The 24,637-nt window shown below is 50.4% G+C and overlaps 1 non-coding gene and 2 pseudogenes across 1 annotated transcript; all 3 read right to left on the bottom strand.

Annotated features, from left to right (window-relative positions):
• Positions 1-18: 18 nt before the first annotated feature.
• Positions 19-139, bottom strand: LOC126203330 (5S ribosomal RNA; annotated as a pseudogene).
• Positions 140-12,870: 12,731 nt separating this feature from the next.
• LOC126203123 (5S ribosomal RNA) lies at positions 12,871-12,989 on the bottom strand. Its single transcript, XR_007540224.1, has one exon. It is a non-coding gene; the product is annotated as a 5S ribosomal RNA (ribosomal RNA).
• A 6,946-nt stretch (positions 12,990-19,935) lies between these two features.
• On the bottom strand, positions 19,936-20,053 carry LOC126209451 (5S ribosomal RNA; annotated as a pseudogene).
• Positions 20,054-24,637: the final 4,584 nt, after the last annotated feature.

Genomic DNA, 24,637 nt, shown 5'->3' with positions numbered 1-24,637 from the left:
GTCCGGCGGCGACAGCTCGGTGGTCGGTACCCCCGGTGTTCCCAGGCGGTCACCCATCCAAGTACTAACCAGGCCCGATGTTGCTTAACTTCGGTGATCGGACGAGAACCGGTGTATTCAACATGGTATGGCCGTTGGCGTCCTTATACTGTAGCCGCACCACAGAAGAAGCGTTCGCCTCTTCTCCCAACACACGCAATCGCCCGTTTCCGTGGCACATTTGACGCAAAGCACATCCTTCCACCTCGAACGCCCCCCCCCCCCCCCCTGAGGGTCCGGGGTAAGAATAGGCCCGAGGTATTCCTGCCTGTCGTAACAGGCGACTAAAAGAAGTTTCAACCGTTTCGGCCTTCCATGTGATGGTCTCCCTTGGGGTTTGACCTCCATTTTTCAAAATTCTACAGAAGTACGAGCCTTTTGGGGAAGGACGCCTTACGTGGTGTACCACTGGTCCTCAGTGCACTAAGACCTTGGCACTCAGCATTGTAACGGCGTTGTAACCATATCCACTGTTCCTCAAATTGGGCCTAAACGCCTGATGGGTTGTACAAGTTAAACCCATAGTGCGTCCCCATCTGCACCTACGATCATGATGGACTTTCCATGGCACCAGAAATCCAGCACGGTAGCCAGCCCGTTGTGGTGGGGTCGTCATGTACCCACTAGGTTGTAGCCCCCTGACAACACAGGGATCGTACTGCCGATACCTGAGCTGCACCCTCCCCACGTCGGCCAAGGAGTAGATGCCCATCTCCTTGGGGCATCAGGACTCCCGGCAACGGTCATCCTGCCAGGTGGCCCTTGCTGAGGCTGGCTGGCGCCCGTGGGGAGAGCCCCTGGTCGGAGTGGGTGGTATCTGGGCGGACGTTATGCAGATGAAACGTCAACATGTATCAGGTCGCTCTGCGGCCGAGTCTTTCAAAAGGAAAGGTACTGTTTCTAGTTCTGGTTCTCCTGCCCTTTCCCCCTTGGCCACTCCCTGGGAGGAGGGACAAGCCCGCCGGCTTGGGGCGAAGTACTTCCCCCGCTATTTGGTATGTTCTCGAACCGATGGGGGGACGTTCGCCACCTCTATGCCCATGTTCTTTGTTCAGCACATTGAGGACATCTTCGGGGAAATCGAGGCTCTCAGTAAGATGCGTTCGGGGTCCGTTCTTATAAAGACCACCTCCGCCACACAGTCGGCGGCGCTCCAGGCGTGCGACCGCCTAGGGGACATCCCAGTGTCCATAGTCCCGCATCTGGCACTAAATAGGACGCAGGGGGTTATTTTTCAGCGGGACCTCCTGCTGCAATATGATGTGGAGCTCAGGGCCAACCTGGAGCGCCGAGGCGTGCATTTCGTCCAGCGAGTCCAGCGCGGCCCCAAAGACCGTCGCATCGACACCGGGGCCTTTATCCTCGCCTTCGAGGAGGACGTTATCCCGGAGAAGGTAAAGGTGATGTGCTACCGGTGCGACGTGCGACCTTACGTCCCACCTCCTATGCGCTGTTTTCGGTGTTTGCGCTTTGGGCACATGTCGTCACAGTGTGAGGCTGAGCCCCTTTGTGGCGATTGTGGACGTCCTCTTCGTGAGGAACGTACATGCACCCCACCACCTCGGTGCGTTAATTGTCCTGGCATCCACACGCCTAGATCCTGAGACTGCCCCGCATATCAGAAGGAGAAGAAGATACAAGAACTCAAAACTTTTGATCGGCTCTCTTATTCTGAGGCCAGGAAGAAGTATGACCGCCTCCATCCCGTGCCATTGACAACTTCGTTTGCCTCCGTTGTGTCCACTCCTTCTGCGGTATCCTCACCCCTATCCTGTCCCCCCTCCGCCTCTCCCCCCATCCGGGGTCTCTGCCTCCGCCTCCCAAATCCCTCCCTTCCAAATCCTCCTCCCCCGTGGCCCCCGCCCCCTCTGCCCCAGGGGCCACCCTTCCTCCTCCTCCTCCTCCTCCTCCCCCCGCCGCCTGAGAAGCGATCCTCTTCTCAGGCGTCCATCGGGGAAACGTTCTGGACCCCAGCTTCCGAGGTCCGGCGTTCCAAAACGGACCCCGCGCGTGAGGACCTTCTTCGGGTCCAGCCCACCATCCCTGTGCCTCCTCGGACTTCCAAGAAGGCCTCCAAGAAGAAGTCTCTATCCCCCTCTCCACCCCGGCGCGTTTCATCTGACGCTCCATCCGTGAGTCGCTGCTCCCGGCCGTCCTCAGTTTCGCCATGACGCTCTGCTGCCTGGCACTCAGCTGGCCTCTCGTCGGCAAATGATGCTGCCCCTCCTACACAACCAGGGATAGCGGCCGCAGCTGGCGACGACTCGATGGAACAGGATCCGCCTCCCGCCGGTTGTAGCGTTGTCCCCTCGAAACCTGGCCCTCTGCGGCCGTCGAGGTGACCAGCTCTCCCCCCCGTCTCGTTCCCCCTCTTTTTTGACTAGCGATGGCCTTGTTACATTGGAACATAAGAGGTATTCGATCTAATGGGGGAGGAATTACAGCTGCTCCTCCGCCTGCACGGTCCGCTCGTCCTTGGTCTCCAAGAAACCAAGTTGCGCCCGACTGACCGTATTACCTTTACCCACTATACCTTGGAGCGGTATGACCTCACTCCTGTGGACGGTATCCCAGCTCATGGTGGGGTCATGTTGCTCGTTCGGGACGATGTCTATTACCATCCCATCCCATTGACCACCCCACTCCAAGCAATAGCTGTCCGTATTACTCTTTCTGCTTTTACTTTTTCAGTTTGTACCATCTACACTCCATCGTCATCTGCTGTTAGTCGGGCTGACATGATGCACCTGGTCGTTCAGCTTCCCCCGCCGTTCTTATTGTTTGGCGACTTCAATGCCCATCATCCCCTTTGGGGCTCTCCTGCATCCTGTCAAAGAGGCTCACTCTTGGCGGATGTCTTCAACCATCTCAATCTTGTCTGCCTCAATACCGGCGCCCCGACTTTCCTCTCGGACTCTACTCATACCTACTCCCACTTGGACCTCTCGATCTGTTCTACCACTCTTGCCCGTCGGTTCGAGTGGTATGTCCTTTCTGACACCTATTTGAGCGACCACTTCCCCTGTGTCGTTCGTGTCCTGCACCACACCCCATCCCCACGTCCTTCGAGCTGGAACATACCGAAAGCTGACTGGGGACTTTACTCCTCCCTGGCGACCTTTCCGGACCACGATTTTCTCAGTTGTGACAGTCAGGTCGAATACCTCACGGCTGTTATCAATGCTGCCGAACGTTCCATTCCTCGTACTACCTCTTCTTCACGTCGCGTTTCCGTCCCCTGGTGGAATGAGGCTTGTAGAGACGCTATCCGTGCTCGACGACGTGCTTTACGCACCTTTCGCCGCCATCCTACGTTGGCGAATTGTATTGGATACAAACGACTCCGAGCGCAATGCCTTAGTCATCAAAGACAGCAAAAAAGCTTGTTGGGCCTCTTTCACCAGCTCCTTTAACAGTTTTACTCCCTCTTCTGTCGTATGGGGTGGCCTGCGCCGGCTGTCGGGCATTAAGGCCCACTCCTCGGTACCTGGCCTGACCTCAGGTAATGAGGTCCTCGTTGATCCTGTGGCTGTCTCCAACGCCTTCGGCCGGTTTTTCGCGGAGGTTTCAAGCTCCGCCCATTACCACCCTGCCTTCCTTCCCAGGAAAGAGGCAGAAAAGGCTCGGCGACCTTCCTTCCACTCGCTGAATCTGGAAACTTATAATGCCCCCTTTACTATGCGGGAACTCGAACGTGCGCTTGCACTGTCCCGGTCCTCTGCTCCGGGGCCAGATGCCATTCACGTTCAGATGCTGGCACACCTTTCTCCGGCAGGCAAAAGCTTCCTTCTTCGTACCTACAATCACGTCTGGACCGAAGGTCAGGTCCCCATGCATTGGCGTGACGCCGTCGTTGTTCCTATACCCAAACCCGGGAAGGATAGACACCTTCCTTCTAGTTACTGCCCCATTTCTCTTACAAGCTGTGTCTGTAAGGTGATGGAGTGCATGGTTCATGCTCGGTTAGTTTGGATTCTTGAATCTCGATGGCTACTTACCAATGTCCAATGCGGCTTTCGTCGCCGCCGCTCCGCTGTTGACCACCTTGTGACCTTGTCGACATTAATCACGAACAACTTTTTGCGAAGGCGCCAAACGGTAGCCGTGTTATTCGATTTGGAGAAGGTTTATGATACGTGTTGGAGAGGAGGTATCCTCCGCACTATGCACAGGTAGGGGCCTACGCGGTCGCCTGCCCCTTTTTATTGATTGCTTTTTAACGGATCGAAAGTTTAGGGTACTTGTGGGTTCCGTATTGTCCGACGTCTTCCTCCAGGACAACGGAGTGCCCCAGGGCTCCGTCTTGAGCGTAGCCCTTTTTGCCATCGCGATCAATCCAATTATGGATTGCATTCCACCTAATGTCTCAGATTCTCTCTTTGTCGATGACTTCGCGATCTACTGCAGTGCCCAGAGAACATGCCTCCTGGAGCGCTGCCTTCAGCGTTGTCTAGACAGCCTATACTCATGGAGCTTGGCAAATGGCTTCCTGTTCTCTGAAGAGAAGACGGTTTGTATCAACTTTTGGCGATATAAAGCGTTCCTTCCGCCATCCTTACATCTCGGTCCCGTTGTTCTCCCATTCGTGGAAACAACTAAGTTTCTAGGGCTCACATTGGACAGGAAACTGTGTTGGTCTCCGCATGTCTCTTATTTGGCGGCCCGTTGTACACGTTCCCTTAATGTCCTCAGAGTTCTTAGTGGTTCATCTTGGAGAGCGGATCGCACTGTCCTGCTTCGCTTGTATCGATCCATAGTCTGATCGAAGCTGGATTATGGGAGCTTCGTCTACTCGTCTGCTCGGCCATCCCTCTTACGCCGTCTCAACTCCATCCACCATCGGGGGTTACGTCTTACGACAGGAGCCTTCTACACTAGTCCTGTCGAGAGTCTTTATGCTGAAGCTGCCGAATTACCATTGACCTATCGGCGCGACGTACTGCTGTGTTGGTATGCCTGCCGGCTGTTGTCTATGCCCAACCACCCCTCTTACCAGTCCGTCTTCGCCGTTTCTCTCGACTGTCAGTACGGGTTGTATGTGTCTACCCTGCTGCCCCCCGGAGTCCGCTTCCGTCGCCTGCTTCGACAATTGGATTTTGCCCTCCCTACCACCTTCAGAGAGGGTGAGAGCCCGACACCACCTTGGCTCCAGGCTCCGGTTCATATTTATCTCGACCTCAGCTCACTCCCGAAGGAGGGTACTCCGGCTGCAGTGTATTGCTCACGGTTTGTCGAACTTCGTGTGCGACTTGCCAGTCACCTTTATTTACACTGATGGCTCCAAAACTGACGATGGTGTCGGCTGTGCCTTTGTCGTCGGGGCCGCCACCTTCAAATACCGGCTCCTCGACCAATGTTCCAGCTTTACGGCCGAGCTTTTTGCTCTCCATCAGGCCGTTCAGTATGCCCGCCGCCACCGCCATTCATCGTATGTACTCTGCTCTGACTCACTCAGTGCTCTTCAGAGCCTTGGAGCTCCCTATCCGGTCCATCCCTTGATTCAACGGATACAGCAGTCCCTCCATTTTTTCGCTGATAATGGTGGTTCTGTCAGCTTTGTGTGGGTTCCCGGACATGTAGGAGTGCCTGGGAATGAGGCTGCGGATGCTGCAGCCAAGGCTGCAGTCCTCCTGCCTCGGCCAGCCTCCCATTGTGTCCCGTCATCTGACGTTCGTGGGGTTGTTTGTAAGAGGCTTGTGTCGTTGTGGTGGGATGCTTGGTCATCCCTCCAAGGAAACAAGCTGCGGGCAGTAAAACTGCTCCCAACTGCTTGGACAACCTCCTCCCGACCATCTCGGCGAGAGGAGGTCCTTCTTACCAGGTTGCGGATTGGGCGTTGCCGGTTTAGCCACCGCTACCTGCTCTCCGGTGACCCAGCCCCGCAGTGCCCTTGTGGTAAGGCATTAACAGTGCGCCATGTTTTATTGTCGTGTCCCCGCTTTAGTTAATCTCGTGTTGTGCTGTCCGTGCCATCTAATTTACCGGATATTTTAGCTGATGATGCTCGAGCAGCTGCTCGTGTTCTGCGTTTTATAACTTTGACTGGCTTGTCCAAAGACATCTAACCTTTTTACTGATTTTATCTGCATCTTTGTCAGGACTCGGCTCGTCGTCTCATAGGCGACTGCCGAACGTAGGTGAGACGCACAACACAGCTGCTCGATGCACCGCCTGTCATTCGTTTGGTGCGTGCGGCCTCCGACACTCGCTGGCGACGCACCTTGTTCCTGTTATCCGGCGCAGGGCTTGCGCGCGGCGGGGGGGCCTGCGCGGGGTGTGGCAGTGTCCTGCTGGAGGGCGACCCCGCTGCCGACGCAGGTTTTCTCACCTGACACACGCCGCGCTTCCAGATATTTGCGTAATTTGCGCGGTGCATTCGCGCCTGTCCCCCCTTCCGTCCCGACTTGTCCCGACTGCCGCTCGGGTCATGGTCCATATGACAGCACAAGCGCGAGAAACGTCTGCGGGAGGACGCGAGACGACAAAAAAATCAATTTATGATGACAAATCGAATTTGGAGCTGTACGCCGCTGCAGAACGATAGGCGCTAACGTATTTCGGAGCATACCGCCCGATTCGTACTGTTTTGGCGTTTTCAAAGACTTCCTGGCAAACTTGGTGAGCACATCCTCCTTCAAACTGAGTTAATTACTGCAGTTTCGTACCTTAGGGCCGTTTAAAATGCCCAAGGAAGTCTCTTTGTCACAACAGAAAGGTGGTATGGAAAGAGGGCTGGCAGGAGTAGCGAGTAAAAAGCGAAAAATGAAGACAGCCAGAGTTTCCAGGTGCTCACCCATCTGAGTAGTAACGTTGTTGCTTCACTTCGGTGATCGGACGAGAACGGCAGATTTTTTTTTTGTGTTTATTTACTTTGTGGAATTTAGCACTGCTACAAAACAGTAGGCCCTGACGTATTTCAGAACTCACCTGTCGATTCGTAGTGTGTTATTTTCAAGGCGTTCTAGCACTCTTCTTTCGCGCATTCTTGCTCAAACTGAGTTCATTACCGTAATTTCGTATCTTACGTTTAGTACAGTAGTTTAAAATGCTTGTGGAAGCATCTTCGTCAACACCTGAAAGTTAGTATGAAAAGAGGGCTGGCAGGTGTAGCGACGTAAAAATGAAAAATGAGATAGAGCCAACAGCACTTTTTTTTTGTAACCAAATATTTATTTCAGAAAAAAGAAAGAACAACAAAAATAAATCCTCTCTATGGTTGTGAATTACAGTTTTGTAATTAATAATTTTTTTTTGTTCATCTGGTTATGGCATTTGTTACTCTTATTTATTTTGTAGGACATGCTGTCCATTTGCTAATTTTCCTTTCATTCTTTTCGTTTTTAAGCACTTCGATAAGTTTTTCCTATATTTTTTACTGAGCGTAGTCCATTTTCATTGCTATATGGTTATGTCCAAGTTTGTTGTGGCAAATATTGACACGACTGGCATTTCTCTGATGCCACAAAGTTATTCACTTGCAATGTGCATACAAACAAATAAATGAGCATAGTTATTTATATACTGATTCTATTAAGTTGTATACATTTAACTTACATATTGCATTTAAGGCATGAAAGGATGGTAGAAACAAAGGAGGTCCGGTTTCAGTTCGGTGTTTAAGCATGCATCACATATTATTTACATGGAAAGACAGATCTGACATTGAAGGACGAAGGTGATAGCAGAGATGAGAGCAAAGGTTTATTAGTACATCTTACGACTTTGTGGCACTTAGGAAGTGAAAGAACACTTTAATATGTACCTGTTGTTCCGGTGGTGATTGGGAGGTTGTAGCACTGAAACACTACACTCTAGGGTGTTCACACAGATAAAACACTTTTTCTTTTTGCTGCATTTCTTAAAACACTTTGGCGCACTTCTACTTTCACTTTCTTTTTGGATTTGTACTATTTCATTTTTATCACTGCACTTCACTTTGGAGATTGCTGTGGTGCTGTGGGGAGGCTCGCTGGTGGTCACGTGCCGCCGGGGAAGACGTCGTCGATGGCTGCCTGCAGGGGTATCCGGAGGAAGTTCTCGTCGTACCGCCTGTGCTGCTGGGCTTCCTTATGTTCCTCCCAGAGGTCCATCAGGAAGTCGACGTGGTCCGTCTGCCGCTTCGTCACGATGGCGTGGCCTGTCATTCCGAGGATCCACAGGGTTGCCAGCCTTTTCGGCCTGGGAAATGGTTTGATGTCGGGCGCAGTGATGACTGTAGTTGTTATAGCTCGCTGGTCCGTCCTATTTATTTTTTCCACCATTCTCTGGCATGTTTCCCATATGCTGACCCCATTTTTACATGTGAAGCGGTGCTCTAGTGTGTCAACACAGTTGCATGTTTCACATTTATCTGAATCTCTGTTTGATCTGGGCTAGTTTTTCGTTTGTTGGTACCGTCCTGTTTACTATTCGGTACCAGCTCGCCTTCACATGCTTTGGTAGCGTGATTTCCGTGATGTTTCTCCATATTTGTGGCCAGTTGTGATTGGGGAACTTGTTTTCTATTTTGTTTCTGGCAGGCCTTCCCCTCAGCGCCCTGTATATTTTCCTCGCTGTCCTGTGACTGGGATTTGCCACGGTTGTCAATGCATAGCTCTTGTCCATGTAGTATTGTCTTACGTGGCAAATCTTATACGGGATGTGGCTCGTGTTTATTGGCGGTTCTTCAGATGCAGGTTTCATTCTTCTTATCAGTGCTGCTGTGATGCATTCTGGGTTCTTCTCCTTGATTTCCAGCGTCCTTTTTAGTAGAAGCGCCGCACATTTCGTTCTTACTTCCACAAGACCGAGTCCTCCTTCCTCTATCGGTAGCGAGCATGTTTCCTGCGCCACTTTGAAAATTTCTCTTCGCCACAGGAGGTAGTATACGGCTATCGTGATTGCCCGAGCTATTTCTTTGGGTAAGATGAGGATCTGTGCCAGGTAGTAGGCTTTCGATAGGATCGTTGTGTTTATGAGGTCTATTCTTTGATGGAGGGTTAGTTTCCTGTTTGAATGCACTTTCGTGAGGCCTCGTATTACGTGTAGTGCGTTCCTCCAGTTGTACGTAGCCATTTTTTGTGGGCAAGGCTGCATGAAGATGCCAAGTACTTTGTGGTTCTCGACTACTTCATACCACTGACTCGCTGCATTTATCTGCTTATTCCCAATTGGCAGTAGCACTGTTTTCTTTTTGTTTATTTTTGCTCCTGACGCTTCTTCAAAAGTGTGCAGTATTTCTTCCACCGTTTTTATTTCTTCACGTTGTTGGATGAAGAATCCCATATCATCTGCGTAGGCTACGCAAGCCACTGTTTTGTCTTCCACCGTGTAGCCTGCTATGCTATTGGCGATCTTCTTCAATAGCGGATCTAGTGCTACTGCAAGAAGGGCCATTGACAGGGGGCAGCCTTGCCTCACTGACCTGTTTAGCGCTAGGTATTTTGTTGTCCAGCCGTTTACGGCTATTCTGGATTTGCCATTCTTTAGTAGTATCTCGGCGATGCTGTTAAATTTTGGTCCGAATCCTAGTCTTCTTAACGTCTTCATTAAGTAGCTGTGATCGATCCTATCGAAAGCCTTGTTGAAGTCTACGGATATTATTGATGCTGTATTCCTGTTGGTAGCTGCATGTGCTATCACGTCTCTATAGGTGGAGGTAGCGTTAAATATACTTCTACCTGGCACTGCACACGTCTGCCACGGACTTATTGTTTTGGTCATTGCAGTCTTCAAGTTGCTTGCGAGGCATTTCGCTATTAATTTATAATCGGCATTCAGGAGCGTGACAGGACGGTAGTCTTTTATTCGTCGGGCTTTTTTTGGTTCGGTATGAGTATGATGGTCCCATCCGTGAGCTTGGCTGGTATCTCTGCTCCGCCTAAGATCTCATTTATCATCTCCGTCACTTTCCCTCCGATTATGTCCCAGTACTCGATGTAAAACTCGCTCGGGATGCCGTCGGTGCCCGGTGATCTTCCTTTGGCGCTGCTCTTGAGGACTGCTCTGACTTCATCTTCGTCGAAGGTCTCCGTCAGATTTGTTCTATCTGCCTCCGTTAGCATCCGTGTTGTGTTTTGCAGGATTTTTGTTACTGCTCGTTGCTTTATTTCTTCTTTTTGGAAGAGTTGTTCAAAGTACGTCTCTATGTGTCTTTTAATTTCTGGTTTTGTTTTGAGAGATCGCCCTTCGCCGTCGCGCAGTTCCTTAATGGTCTTGCTCGCCGCCCTTTCCCTCTCCCTGTTGATGTGGTGCAGGGTAGCGGGCTCGTCCTCCACTTCGCCGTACGTTTTACTTCTTGTGATTACTCCCCTCAGTTGCTGTTGTTTGATCAGTAGCATTTTTGCTTTGATCCTCCTCACCCTAGGCAGGAAAGATTGGTCGTCTAACGGCGCATTTAGGGCGTCTTTCAGGCACTGTTGATAAAAGTCGGCAGTGTTCCTTCTCCAGAACGCTTTTTCGGCGCAGAACCGAATTAGCAGTCTTCTCAGCGCTGGTTTAGTGCGCATAATCCACCAGTCTATTGTGGTGCTGTGCTCTGCTCTCTGCGCCAAGCATTCCTGCCACGTGGCTGCTATCTCCTTTCTCAGAGCGACGTCTTGCAGGTGGTCTGTGTTTAGCTTCCAGGAGCTTCTTCCCGCCGCCGTCTTCTCTGTTTCCAAACGGATGCTGCACTCGTAGCAGGAGTGGTCGGAAAACATGACTGGGCACACCTCCACTCGCGATATTTTGTCTGCCAAGTCTCTGCTTACGTAAATTCTATCAAGTCTGCTTCTTCCGTTTCTGTAGAAGTATGTGAACTCTGTGAGTGTGGGATTTTTCACTCTCCACGAATCCTCCAGTTTTAAACGTTTAATAAGTTCTTGTAATTCGGCGCACACGTTTGCCACTGGGATCTGATCCTCTTTTGCGATCACACAATTGAAGTCACCACCGATTATGATATTGTTGTTGTTGTGTAGGATAAGTTCACATATTTCTTCATTAAAGAAGTTGCTCCTGGCTCTCTTGTTGTTTGTGCCTGACGGTGCGTATACGTTCACAACTAACGTGCCCTCTATTTTGATCGCAATTCCTCGGCCGTTTGATAACATCTTGGGTTCGTCAGTTTCTATTCCATGTCTGACCATTATGGCGGTGCCGCACCTCGTTTCTGGGTCTATGTTTGTGTAGATGTCGAACCCCGGTATCCGTTCTATCGCCGTCGATGTCACTTCTTGCAAAAGCGCTACGTCTGCGGCTCTGTGTCTTAAGAACTGTGCGAGGGCGTCTATCTTTACTGCTGTAGTCATTTTATTTACATTACAAGTGATTATCCGGTATGAGTTTATTGCCAGCCTAGCCATTTCTATTGCCCGTCAGAGCTATCGTCAGAGTCCGTGTGCTGCAGCTGTGGCCGATCTGGCCCGCTTTGCCTCCTCTCCTGTGAGGAACTGGAATTTTGCCTTTTCCTTTCCTTTTTGTTTCCTGTTTTGTTTGCCGTTTTGTTTGTCGTTTCTGTGTCTTCTTCTGTGTTCCGTTGTTTCCCCTTGGCTTTTTCTCCGCTCCTCTTCTTGGAGGTGGTTGCGGCGACGTCATCTTCTTGGTTTAATTTCAGTATCTTTTTAAGTTGATTCACGTTTTCTCTTATCTTCTTCTCTCGTGCCTGTTCGTGTGTGGCTGGAGTTCCACTTTCATTTTCTGCTTTTTCAGTTTCCATCATTTCTATTTCTCGTTCTGGTTCTTTTTCCTTTCTCGCTTGCTTCGCCAGCGTTTTCTGTGTACGCGCCGTCTTGGGCTGTACTTGCTGTTCGGCCTCGTCCGAGCTGCCGTCGCTAATCTTCCTTTTGTCGGCGCTTCCGGGTGCTGGGCCGGCGGCCGGCTCGGGGCCGGGGGTGGCCGGGGCAGCGGGCTGGGGCGCGGGTTCTGTGGCCTCCTCCTCCTCCTCCTCCTCCATTGTGTCCAGTTCGGCTGTATCGGCAGCTGGGCCCGCCGTGGCAGGCTCGTTACCGTTACTGTCCTCTCCCTGTGGCTGTGGGGCAGCGTCCGCTATTCTCAGCGACGGAAAATCTGCGTTGAGATTCATCATCGCGCCTGCGTACGTATTCTCTCTAGGAAGCTGTACCGGCCGTTTTCGTGGGCAGTCGTTCCTCATGTGATCCGTGGCGTGACAAATGGAACACGTCTGAGGTTGGCCTGTGTACGAGACGAAGCCTCTGTGCCCGCATACGTTGATGAACGACGGAATGTGTTTCCTTAGGTCCATTTTTACGGTGCGCACACCCGAGTCAACCTGAATGCGGTATGCACTCGACCACTTGTCTCTAGATATCCCGAAAACGTTTCCGTATAGTCTGCAGGTTTTTACAATTTCTTCGTCAGGGACTTCGAAAGGCAGATTGTGTATTTTTATGTTCCTGATCCCGTAACCAGAATGCTGGATCGTGACGTCACTTGTGGTTCCGTCCCTATTTTTGAACTTCCAGATGCCCCTGTTTAGATTTACTACTCTATCAATTTCCGCGGCATTTCCGATTTTCACAAACAGTGTGTTCAAAATAAAGTCCAGTTGTAGTCCCTCGATTTCCTCTGCTGGTACTTTCACATCGTCAATGATCCAATTGTGAATTTCAAACGCGTTCGGTCTTTCACCATTCTTATCGAAAGTACACTGGATAGTGTCCCTCCTGTTTGCCGTTGATGCCATGTTTTCCAAAAATAACCGGTCAATAAAATAAAGAACTTATACTCGCCAAAGCAGCGACGGCGGCACGCTGTCCACCTCGGGCAGCGGGCGCGGTGCGGGGACGGTCTCGTGGCCGGCCGGCGACGGCGGGACGGCCGGGAAATCCTCTGCTACCTGCGACGCACAATAGCGAGCGGCACCCGGTGTTCCCAGGCGGTCACCCATCCAAGTACTAACCGGGCCCGATGTTGCTTAACTTCGGTGATCGGACGAGAACCGGTGTATTCAACATGGTATGGCCGTTGGCGTCCTTATACTGTAGCCGCACCACAGAAGAAGCATTCGCCTCTTCTCCCAACACACGCAATCGCCGCTTTCCGTGGCACATTTGACGCAAAGCACGTCTTTCCACCTCGAAGGTGGCGCGGAGTGCGCGCTCGCCTCGGCGTCTCATAGACGACTGCCGAACGTAGGTGAGACGCACAACACAGCTGCTCGATGCACCGCCTGTCATTCGTTTGGGGCGTGCGGCCTCCCTCCGACACTGGCTGGCGACGCACCTTGTTCCTGTTATCCGGCGCGGGGCCTGCGCGGGGTGTGGCAGTGTCCTGCTGGACCGACGGAAGCTCTCTCACCTGGCAGACACACGCCGCGCTTCCAGATACTTGCGTAATTTGCGCGGTGCATTCGCGCCTGTCCCCCCTTCCGTCCCGACTTTGCTCGAACTGCCGCTCGCTGCCGCTCGGGTCGCGGTCCATATGACAGCACAAGCGCGAGAAACGTCTGCGGGAGGAGGCGAGACGACGAGAGAATAAATCTATGATTACAAATCGAATTTGGAGCTGCACGCCGCTGCAGAACGATAGGCTGGCGCTAACGCTTTTCGGAGCATACCGCCCGATTCGCACTGTTTTGTCGTTTTCAAAGACTTCCTGGCAAACTTGGTTAGCACATTCTCCTTCAAACTGAGTTAATTACTGCCGTTTCGTACCTTACGGCCGTTTAAAATGCTTAAGGAAGTCTCTTTGTCACAACAGAAAGGTGGTATGGAAAGAGGGCTGGCAGGCAGGAGTAGCGACTAAAAAGCGAAAAATGAAGACAGCCAGAGTTCCCAGGCGCTCACCCATCTGAGTAGTAACGTTGTTGCTTGACTTCGGTGATCGGACGAGAACGGCAGATTTGTATTTTTTTTTTTTTTTTTTTTTTTTACTTTGTGGAATTTAGCACTGCTACAAAACAGTAGGCCCTGACGTATTTCAAAACTCGTATGTCGATTCGTAGTGTGTTGTTCTTTCCGAGGCGTTCTAGCACTCTCCTTTCGCGCATTCTTGCTCAAACTGAGTTCATTACTGTAATTTTGTGTTTTACGTTTAGTACAGTACTTTAAAATGCTTGTGGAAGCATCTTTGTCGCACCTGAAAGTTTGTACGAAAAAGAGGCCTGGCAGGTGTAGCGACGTAAAAATTAAAAAAATGAGATAGAGCCAACAGCACCTTTTTTTTTTTTGTAACGTATATAAACTTTTATTTACAATTTTTAACAATTACAGGTCTTTACATGAAGTGGAGTGCTTGATTATTGATCGGTTATTTTCATTTTGTCGTTTTCTGTTTTGATTGTTCTTTGAGTAGTCTTTTGGTTGAGTTACAAAACTTTCCACTGAGTGTCCATCAGCTACATTTTCACTGTCAGTTGTTTTGTCTTTTTAATTACTAACTTACGTTACTTTGATTTTTTTTTTCTTAAATTTAGAGTACAAAAAAGGAAAGTAGTATTCATCTATGGTACTTAAGTGGGCCTATTTTGGCAAGTTTGCTAAAGCGAATATGGAATATATACCAGAGCATCTATGTGGGTAATATCGTGAATGCAGGAGATTGTTAGTGTACTGCCTAAGTTGGGTCGCATCAGTTTACACGAAATTTGGTGTGAAGAATGTCTAGTGTTAATATTTTGTTGGTGGCAAAGAGGCATGCTACGTTTAAGCACATGATGGGCCGAAATTTATATACATACATCTGTATATGTATATATACATACATACAGCACATTAATAAAACACAACAAAACAAGAAATCAAAACACAAAAAAACAAAAAACAAAAAGATAAGAGAAAGGATAGACGTACCTTGAGTCGAGAGAGCGAGAGGGAGAGAGAGAATATGAGTGAGAGGACACAATGACATGATATACACTGTTTGATATTTTGTTGTTTTCTTGGTACACTAAATTTATGGCTGATTATTTCCTTTTGCCTGCTGTATTTGACTATCATCACTTTTGACTACGAATGGCACACGTCACTCTCACTTTGGCACTGCTACACGTACCCACTTTCACTTTGCGCGCGTTTTCGCAACACTTTCGCAATGCACCACACTTGACGTCGGGGATTTGGGGAGATCGGTGGGCGACGTCCTCAGCGACTGGGGTGTTGGTGTTATGGGAGGGCGTCGGTCACGTTGTGTTGAAGGCGTCTCGGAAGGCGGCGTCCAGCGGGACCTGCAGGAAGTTCTGGAAGGTCTCTCGGTACTTTGCGCGTTGTTTGGCCCTCCTGTGTTCCTCCCACAGGTCCGTGAGGAACTGCGCCTTGTCGATCTGCCGTTTGGAGACGATGGCGTGTGCCGTCATGGCGATGATCCACATTGTGGCCAGGCGTTTTGCGTTGGGGAAAGGCTTCGCGTCCGGGACAGTGACAGCTGAGACATGTATCGCCCTCTCGTCGGTTCTGTTGATGTGGGCGATCATACTTCTCGCTGTCGCCCATATTTCCCCGCTCTCTCTGCAGCCAAACCGATGCTCGATGGTGTCGGTCTGGTTGCAGAGTTCGCAGTTTGGGGATTCCCGCATCTTTATGCGTGCCAGTTTTTCGTTTGTTGGTACTGTTTCGTGGATGATTTTATACCACGTGTCCCTGGCGTGCTCAGGAAGTGTCCGTTCCGAGACGTTCTTCCAAACCTGTGGCCAGTCGTGATCTGGAAGTCTCGTCTCTATTTTGGACTTTCTTGCCTTCCCCCTCAGAGCGCTGTAGATCTTTCTCGCAGTTCTTTGTTGTGGGTTGGCAACGACCGCGGTGATGTAACTTTTGTCGATTGCCATCTGTTTTATGTGCCGCAACTTGAATGGTATATGCGTAGTGTCTACAGGAGCCTCTTCTGATTCAGGTTTATATTCGTGGATCAGGCTGGACGTTATACTGTTATTGTTCTGATTCGCCATTTTCATCGCACGGTGTAGGAGCAGTGCCGCGCATTTTGTTTTTACGTCCGTCAGTCCGAGTCCGCCTTCATCCCTCGACAGGAAACACGTCGCCTGGGAGACCTTGAAGATTTCCCGCCTCCACAGCAGGTAGTACGCCGCACCTCCTATCGCTCGCGCAATTTCTGTCGGAGCACATAGTATTTGGGCCATGTACCACGCTTTCGACAGGATCGTTTCGTTTACCAGCTGCACTCTTTGGCTCAGCGTCAGGCTCCGGTTCGCGTGCGTCCTCACGAGCCCTCTCGTCGTGTTCAAGACGCTGCGCCAGTTTTGTGCTGCCATTTTCAGAGGGCACTGCTGTAGTTCCACTCCGAGTGCTTTATGGTTGTTTGTCACTCGGTACCACTGTCTCGCTGGTTGCAGTCTGCCGTTGCCTATTGGTAGTAGCACTGTCTTCCTCGGATTCGTTTTGGCACCTGAAGCCTTTTCGAAGGATTCCATGATAGGCTGGATTATTTCTAGTTCGTTCTCGTTCTGAATGAAGATGCCCATGTCGTCAGCATAGGCCATACATGCGATGTTTGTTGCTCCCATTGTGTATCCTCCGATTTCGGCTGTTAGTTTTCGAAGTAGGGGATCGAGAGCTATTGTGAAAAGAGCCATAGATAATGGACATCCTTGCCTGACGGATCTTCCCAGTCTTATTGACTTGGAAGTCCATCCGTTTATTGTTACGGTTGAGGTGGCATTTGTGATGATGTTCCTGATTGTTCTGCCGAATTTTGGTCCGAATCCGAGGCGTGCGATGGTTTTCAGCAGGTACCGGTGACTGATCCTGTCGAAAGCCTTATGGAAATCGACAGAGATTACGGCTGCGGGTCTCCTCGTTGTTGCTGCGTGGGCTATGATATCTCTGTATCCGCAGACGGCGTCGAAAATGTTCCTGCCAAGCACTGCACAGGTTTGCCATGGGCTAATGGCTTTCTTTAGAGCGACTTTTATGTTTGCAGCCAGGCACTTTGCTGCTATTTTGTAATCCGAATTTAGTAGGGTAATTGGCCGAAAGTCTTCGATTTTGTTTGCTGCCTTCGTTTTGGGGAGCAGAATCACCGTCCCTTGCATGAATTTTGAAGGCAATTCTGTCCCGTTGAGTACTTCATTCACTATTTCGGTTAGTATTCCGCCGACTGTGCCCCAGAGCGCAGTGTAGAATTCTGTCGGGATTCCGTCTGCGCCTGGTGCTCTTCCTTTTCTGCTGTCTTTGATGGCCGCTTTCACGTCATCATCTGTGACGTTTTCGTTCAGTAGTGCCCGGTCTGCGTTGGTGAGGATGCGGCGGGTTTCTTGCAGGATCCTCGCCATTTCTCCGTCGTCGTTTTCTTCTTCTCGGAACAGGTCGTTGAAATGGTCTTCGACGTGGCTCATGATGTCTTTCTTCGTCGTCAACCTGTTTCCGTCCTTGTCGACGAGTTGCCTTATTTGTTTGCCATTAGCCCTCTGTCTTTCCCTGTGCAGGTGGTGCAGCGTGGCAGGTTCGTCTTCGATTTCGCCGTTTGTCTGGCTACGGGCGATGACTCCTCTCATTTTGTCTCTTTTCAGGCTCAGTATACGTGCCTTTAGTCTTCTTATCCGCGGCAGAAACAGTTCGTCATCCGCAGGGGCGTCCATTGCGTCTCGCAGGCATCTGGTGTAGAAGTCTGCCGTGTTTCTTTTCCATAAGGCCTTCTCAGCGGTGTGCCTTATGAGTTCCCGTCTTACTTGCGGTTTGGCGTGTTCTACCCACCACTCAGTAGTGGAATTGTACTCGCCTCGCCGCTGTCTGCATGCCTGGATCGTGTCGGCAATTTCCTGCTTTAGCTTCCCGTCCGTGAGGTGGCTTGTATTTAGCTTCCACGTTCCTCTTCCTGCTGGAAGCTTTCTTCTCGTTAGACGGAGTTTGCACTGATAGGCACAGTGATCTGAGAAGATCACAGGGCAGACTTCTACTTGTGTCACAGAGGTGGCCATCTCTCTGTTTACGTACACTCGATCGATTCTGCTTCTACCGCGGTTGTGCAGGTACGTGAACACTGTATGGTTTTGGTGTAGTTGCCGCCAGGTGTCTACTAATCTCAGACGCCCAACTAAATCCTGCAGTTCGGCGCACAAGTTGGGTACCGGGATCTGGTCTTCGGGTGAAATTACGTAGTTGAAGTCACCTGCCAGCACGACGTTGTTGCTGTGAACTAGTAGCTCGCAGATGTCCTCGTTGTAATATTTGCTCCTGGCGCGCTTGTTTTCCGTTCCCGACGGAGCGTAAATGTTTACAAAATCAGTGTCTTCCACCTTCACCGCTATTCCGCGTCCGTCGGGCATCATTTTCACATCGCCAAATTCGAGGCCGTGCCTGATTAGTGTGGCAGTTCCGCAGCGAGTTTCTGCGTCGATGTTGCAGATGACTTCGTATCCCGGTACCTGTTCTATAGCCGTCGTGACCACCTCCTGTAACATAGCCACGTCTGCGGCTTTGTGCTGCAGGAAGTCAATTAGTGCGTCTAGTTTTAATGCGGCGGTCATTCGGTTCACGTTACACGTAATTACACTATATACTGAGCCCGAGCCCTGTTGCATTTAATCGCTTTGTGGAGGCGGGTCTGTGGAGTGCTGTGGCCGTTCCGGCCGTAGGACTACGTCCTCTGCTTTAGGGATTGTAGCCTTTTTTGATGCGGATGCCGTATCTGACTCCTCTGCTTCAGATACGTCCATCTTGTCTTTTTCACGGCTGAGACTTCGCCGCTTGCTCCGGCGCTTTTTGGCTTTCCCCGCGCTCGGGACGTCCACGTTGTTCTCTTTGGGCTCGTCTCCTGATTCCTTCAGAATGCGGGCCAGTTTCGTGACTTGCATTTTGATTGCAATATCACGCATCTCGCTGTACGGCGTGGCGGCGTCGGTGCTGGGCCCGGCCTGGGCGGCGGGGCTATCGGCAGGTGCAGCTGTCGGCTGGGCGGGGGCGCTGACCTCCGCGATCCTCGGCCGCCGGGCGGCGGGCGAGGGGGTGGGGGCCAGGGCTGCGTCGGTCTCCATTGTACCTTCGCCCTCCGAGTCGGAGCTCAGCTGGCGTTTCTCACCCGCGCTACCTGCGGCGGCCGGAGCCGGGGCAGGGACGGGCGCAGGGGGTGGGGGAGCCGCTGGGCTCTCCGTGGCGGCGGCCGTCGGGGCTGCCGCTTCCGCTGGGGCCGTCTCGTGTGCACGTGGAACGTCGCGCGTTACCGCTACAGCGTAGCTGGCAGTGGCGATTTCTGGAGGTGCCTCCGCGGCTTCTGTGCGCGGCAATTGCGCCGGACGTCTGCTCCTCGGACACGTTGCCCTCATGTGCTCCGTAGAGCTGCAGATTGAGCACGTTTGGGGCTGGCCGTTGTATTGCACGACCCCCCTATGCCCACCGATCGTTACAAACGAAGGCACGTGCTTTTTCAGCACCATCGTCACTGCTCTGACGCCAGAGTCCACCTTGTACCGATGGCCAGCACCCCAGAACTCGCGATTAACGGAGATTACTTCGCCGTAAAGACTCAAGTAACGTCTCACTTCGTCGTCAGGCACTTCAAAGGGAAGGTTGTACACCTTCAAATGACGCACACCATATCCGGCGAAGGAGATCTTCACATCACTCACTGCACCATCCCTATGTTTAAATTTTCGTACTCCACCATGTGTGGACACAAGGGTTTCACACCGTATTAGCGTTGTTAACTTTATAAATAAACTATACATCGTGAAATCGAGCATCAGCCCCTCCAGTTCCTCCTCCTCTATACGCAGTTCGTCGAACATCCAGTCTTCGATTTCATAGGCCGTCGGCCTCACGTATTCTCGATCGAATTGCAATTGCAACGTCGTGTTCGAGCGGTTATACGTCGTCATCGTCACTTACCGAATCGTTGGAACGTGCGTTGGAAACGAACAGCTACGGCTGGCGCGGCGCGGGAGCCGGCAGGCGGGCGCGGCGCGGTAGGATGTCGGGCGGCGACGGGTCGGCGACCGGTAATCCTCTGCTACCTGGGACGCACAATAGCGAGCGGCACACGTGTTGCCAGGCGGGCAGCCAGCCAAGTACTAACCGGGCCCGATGTTGCTTAACTTCGGTGATCGGACGAGAACCGGTGTATTCAACATGGTATGGCCGTTGGCGTCCTTATACTGTAGCCGCACCACAGAAGAAGCATTCGCCTCTTCTCCCAACACACGCAATCGCCGCTTTCCGTGGCACATTTGACGCAAAGCACGTCTTTCCACCTCGAAGGTGGCGCGGAGTGCGCGCTCGCCTCGGCGTCTCATAGACGACTGCCGAACGTAGGTGAGACGCACAACACAGCTGCTCGATGCACCGCCTGTCATTCGTTTGGGGCGTGCGGCCTCCCTCCGACACTGGCTGGCGACGCACCTTGTTCCTGTTATCCGGCGCGGGGCCTGCGCGTGGTGTGGCAGTGTCCTGCTGGACCGACGGAAGCTCTCTCACCTGGCAGACACACGCCGCGCTTCCAGATACTTGCGTAATTTGCGCGGTGCATTCGCGCCTGTCCCCCCTTCCGTCCCGACTTTGCTCGAACTGCCGCTCGCTGCCGCTCGGGTCGCGGTCCATATGACAGCACAAGCGCGAGAAACGTCTGCGGGAGGAGGCGAGACGACGAGAGAATAAATCTATGATTACAAATCGAATTTGGAGCTGCACGCCGCTGCAGAACGATAGGTTGGCGCTAACGCTTTTCGGAGCATACCGCCCGATTCGCACTGTTTTGTCGTTTTCAAAGACTTCCTGGCAAACTTGGTTAGCACATTCTCCTTCAAACTGAGTTAATTACTGCCGTTTCGTACCTTACGGCCGTTTAAAATGCTTAAGGAAGTCTCTTTGTCACAACAGAAAGGTGGTATGGAAAGAGGGCTGGCAGGCAGGAGTAGCGACTAAAAAGCGAAAAATGAAGACAGCCAGAGTTCCCAGGCGCTCACCCATCTGAGTAGTAACGTTGTTGCTTGACTTCGGTGATCGGACGAGAACGGCAGATTTGTATTTTTTTTTTTTTTTTTTTTTACTTTGTGGAATTTAGCACTGCTACAAAACAGTAGGCCCTGACGTATTTCAAAACTCGTATGTCGATTCGTAGTGTGTTGTTCTTTCCGAGGCGTTCTAGCACTCTCCTTTCGCGCATTCTTGCTCAAACTGAGTTCATTACTGTAATTTTGTGTTTTACGTTTAGTACAGTACTTTAAAATGCTTGTGGAAGCATCTTTGTCGCACCTGAAAGTTTGTACGAAAAAGAGGCCTGGCAGGTGTAGCGACGTAAAAATTAAAAAAATGAGATAGAGCCAACAGCACCCGGTGTTCCCAGGCGGTCACCCATCCAAGTACTAACCGGGCCCGATGTTGCTTAACTTCGGTGATCGGACGAGAACCGGTGTATTTTTTTTTTTTTTTGTTTTTTTTTCTATTTTTTTTTCTTGTTTTTTTTTTGTTTTACTTTTTTTTTTTTTTTTTTTATTTTTCTTTTTCTTTTTTTTTTTTTGTTTTTCCTAAGTTGACTAAGACTGGAACCGCATCCTATTACTCAGTTACTCTTATCCTGTAACATTCTCCATTTCATTACTTTTATCCAAAAATGGTCTCATGTATACTAGTTTACAGAGCGGCACATAACAAATATTAGACAAATGAATAGACACTGGTTATCTTTCACCAGCTGACACTAACTATATATCTAAACTTATTATTGATAGAAGTGCATGTAAGAGGCAAGAAAAAGATCAATGAACGTAACATCAAAACTCAATTGCGAGACTGAAGGACAAATGATGCAAATGAAAGGGGCTCGGACACATCTTACAGTTGTTTCGCATACGCATGATGCAATGCGGCTGATAAGAAATTGGCAAAATATTGATGGTGTTTTTCATTGTTTTTGATCTTAGCATATTCTTCCCATAGGTAAGTCAAAAGAGTGAATGCATCGTGGATTTGCCGTTCGATAAGAGCGTAAACAGTGTGGCCCAACAACCATACAGCAGTGTTGTGTTTTGCGCGTGGGAAATATTTAAAATCCGGTACAGTGACACTATCAACTGAGACGTGCGCCGGCGTAGTTCGTGTGATGAGAGCCACCATTAACTGGCAAGTACTCCACACATCGGAAACGGCTTGACATTGCAGGCGGTGTTCTCTGGTGTCAAGCACGCCACACCTGCCACAGTTGGGGGAGGCGAGAAGCTGAATGTCGGCTAAACGCTGATTGGTGGGCAGTGTGTTGTTGACTAGTTTGTACCACAACGCAGACACATCGGACGGCAGAATACTGCTATTAACATTTGACCACACTTGCTTCCAGTTTACAGTAGGTAAGCGGACTTGCAATTTACTAAGGGGAGGTTGTCCCATCAATTCAATATAGAGCTGCCGTGCTGTCCTATGTGGATCCGTGGCCGTGCGGAGGACGTAGCTTTTATTTAAGATATACTCTCGTACAAAGGACATACGGTAAGGGATGTTGGCCACCGATACTGGGGCACTTTCAGATTCTGGCCGATAGATTTCCAGCAGGGATGCTGTCGATCCATCGGGAAAGCCGGTCTGCATTTCAGCGGTGCGGTTGACGAGCAACGCTGCACATTTGCGATTAAAGTCTACTAGCCCGAGTCCTCCATGTGACGGGTCCAAGACACAAACTGTTGCTCGCACTTTAAAAATTTCGTGACGCCAGAGTAACCAGTATACTGCTTGAGATATAGCGCGTCCTATTTGTTTTGGCACGCTAAGCAACTGCGCCATATACCACGCCTTAGAGAGAATAAAGGAATTGATTAGTCTGACTTTCTGGTGCAAGTTAAGGTGCCGGGTTGCGTGGCTTTTGCAGAGGCCCTTAATGGAGTTGAGAATTCTTCTCCAGTTTCGTGCTTGCATATGCTGCGGGCACGCAGTTATGTCTAGACCCAATACTTGATGTTCTCTCACGACTCTGTACCATGGGCGGACAATATCGGTGGCTAGCAGACCCAGTGGGAGTAGGACAGTTTTAGAAGTGTTTATTGCTGCTCCAGACGCACGTTCATACTGGTGAAGGGAGGCGCGTATCGAGTCTATGTCTGCTGTGTGTTCAATGAAAGCGCCTACGTCATCTGCGTATGCCACACATTTAATGGAAACATTGTGTATTTGTACACCTTTTGACGTCCTGGCTATTGTTCTGAGAAGCGGGTCTATGGCGATCACGAATAAGAACATTGACAGCGGACATCCTTGCCTGACAGAGCGGCAAATAGGGATCGGTTTAGTTTGCCATCCATTTAATGTGACTATTGATCTTGCTCCCGTGAGAATATTTTCAATAATTTTGATAAATTTTCGGCCGAATCCCATTTTTGTCATGACCTGTAGCAAGTATTTGTGGCTTATGCGATCGAAAGCGTTCGCAAAGTCAATGGATAGAATAGCTGTCGACAATTTATGGAGTGCCGTGTGAGCTACTATGTCTCGGTATAAGGACGCTGCGTGGAAAATATTGTGGTGTGTTACTCCGCACGTTTGGTAGGAGCTGATAGCTTTGTTCATGACTGGCTTCATCTTCGCTGCAAGGCACCTTGCAACGATTTTGTAATCAGTATTGAGTAACGTGATGGGCCGGAAATCTTGGACACGACATGTATGTTGCGTTTTGGGGACGAGCACAACTCGACCTTCCAGAAATTTTGCGGGAATTTCCGTGCCACGAATTACTTCATTTACAATGTCGGTGACTTTTTGTCCAAAGATGTCCCAGTAGACCTGATAGAATTCGGTTGGCAGGCCATCGGGTCCCGGCGACTTTCCTTTAGAGCACGATTGTACAATAGGTTGTGTGTTCTGTACTGTCATCTCTGCTATCAACTGTTCTCGGTCCGTGTTCGAAATGTCAGTCTGCAGATCGCATAACAAATAGTTTATCGCTACGTCGTCTGTCGCAACGTCTCGAAATAAGTCCGTGTAGTGGGCTGTAATATGTTGGAGAATGTCTGTTTTCCGCGTGAGGCGCTCGCCTGACGCAGTCGTTATCGATTCTACGTGTTTGCGTCTTGCCCGTGTTTTTTCACGCGCGAGATGATAGGACGACGGTTCTTCGTCGTCCAAAGCACACAAGGCGCGACTTCGGACCAAAATTCCTTTTGCCTTTTCGTTATGTATACGGAGAATCTTTGCTTTAATACGGTTTAAGCGGAGGCGGAGATTTTCGTTTGGTCCGACGGGGGCGTTTAACGCGTCTTTAAGGCATTGTTGGTAAAATTCTGTTGTGCGCTGCGTCCAGAAAGATACCTCCTGGCTATAACATTGAGCAATCATCCTAATTTGCGGCTTTGCGTAGAAAGTCCACCACTCTAATGCTGAGCTGTAGTTTTTCTCTTTCTGCAGGCAATGCTGCCATACAGATTGCATTTTCGAGCGGAAGTCTGTCGCGGCAAGATGTTTCGTATTAAGTTTCCACAACCTGGGAGTAGGTGTTTCATTTGTACGCTGTAGGTGGATGGCAGCGACATAACCGCAATGGTCGCTAAACGCGACAGGGATGATGTCTACGCTATTTAGATTGTTTGTAATCTGTTGAGAGACGTATATGCGGTCTATTCTGCTTGCTCCACTATTGTATATGTGCGTATACTGCGTTGTATGTGGGTGGAGGAGACGCCACGTGTCTCGCAGATCTTTGGCGGTCAACAGTTTCACTAATTCAGGACACATAGTGGCCGTAGGGTGCT

This window comes from Schistocerca nitens, chromosome 1, assembly GCF_023898315.1.
Source record: "Schistocerca nitens isolate TAMUIC-IGC-003100 chromosome 1, iqSchNite1.1, whole genome shotgun sequence".
NCBI lineage: Eukaryota > Metazoa > Arthropoda > Insecta > Orthoptera > Acrididae > Schistocerca > Schistocerca nitens.
The sequence above is the reverse complement of the archived record's forward strand: the minus strand, read 5'-3'. Positions and strand labels throughout refer to the sequence as shown.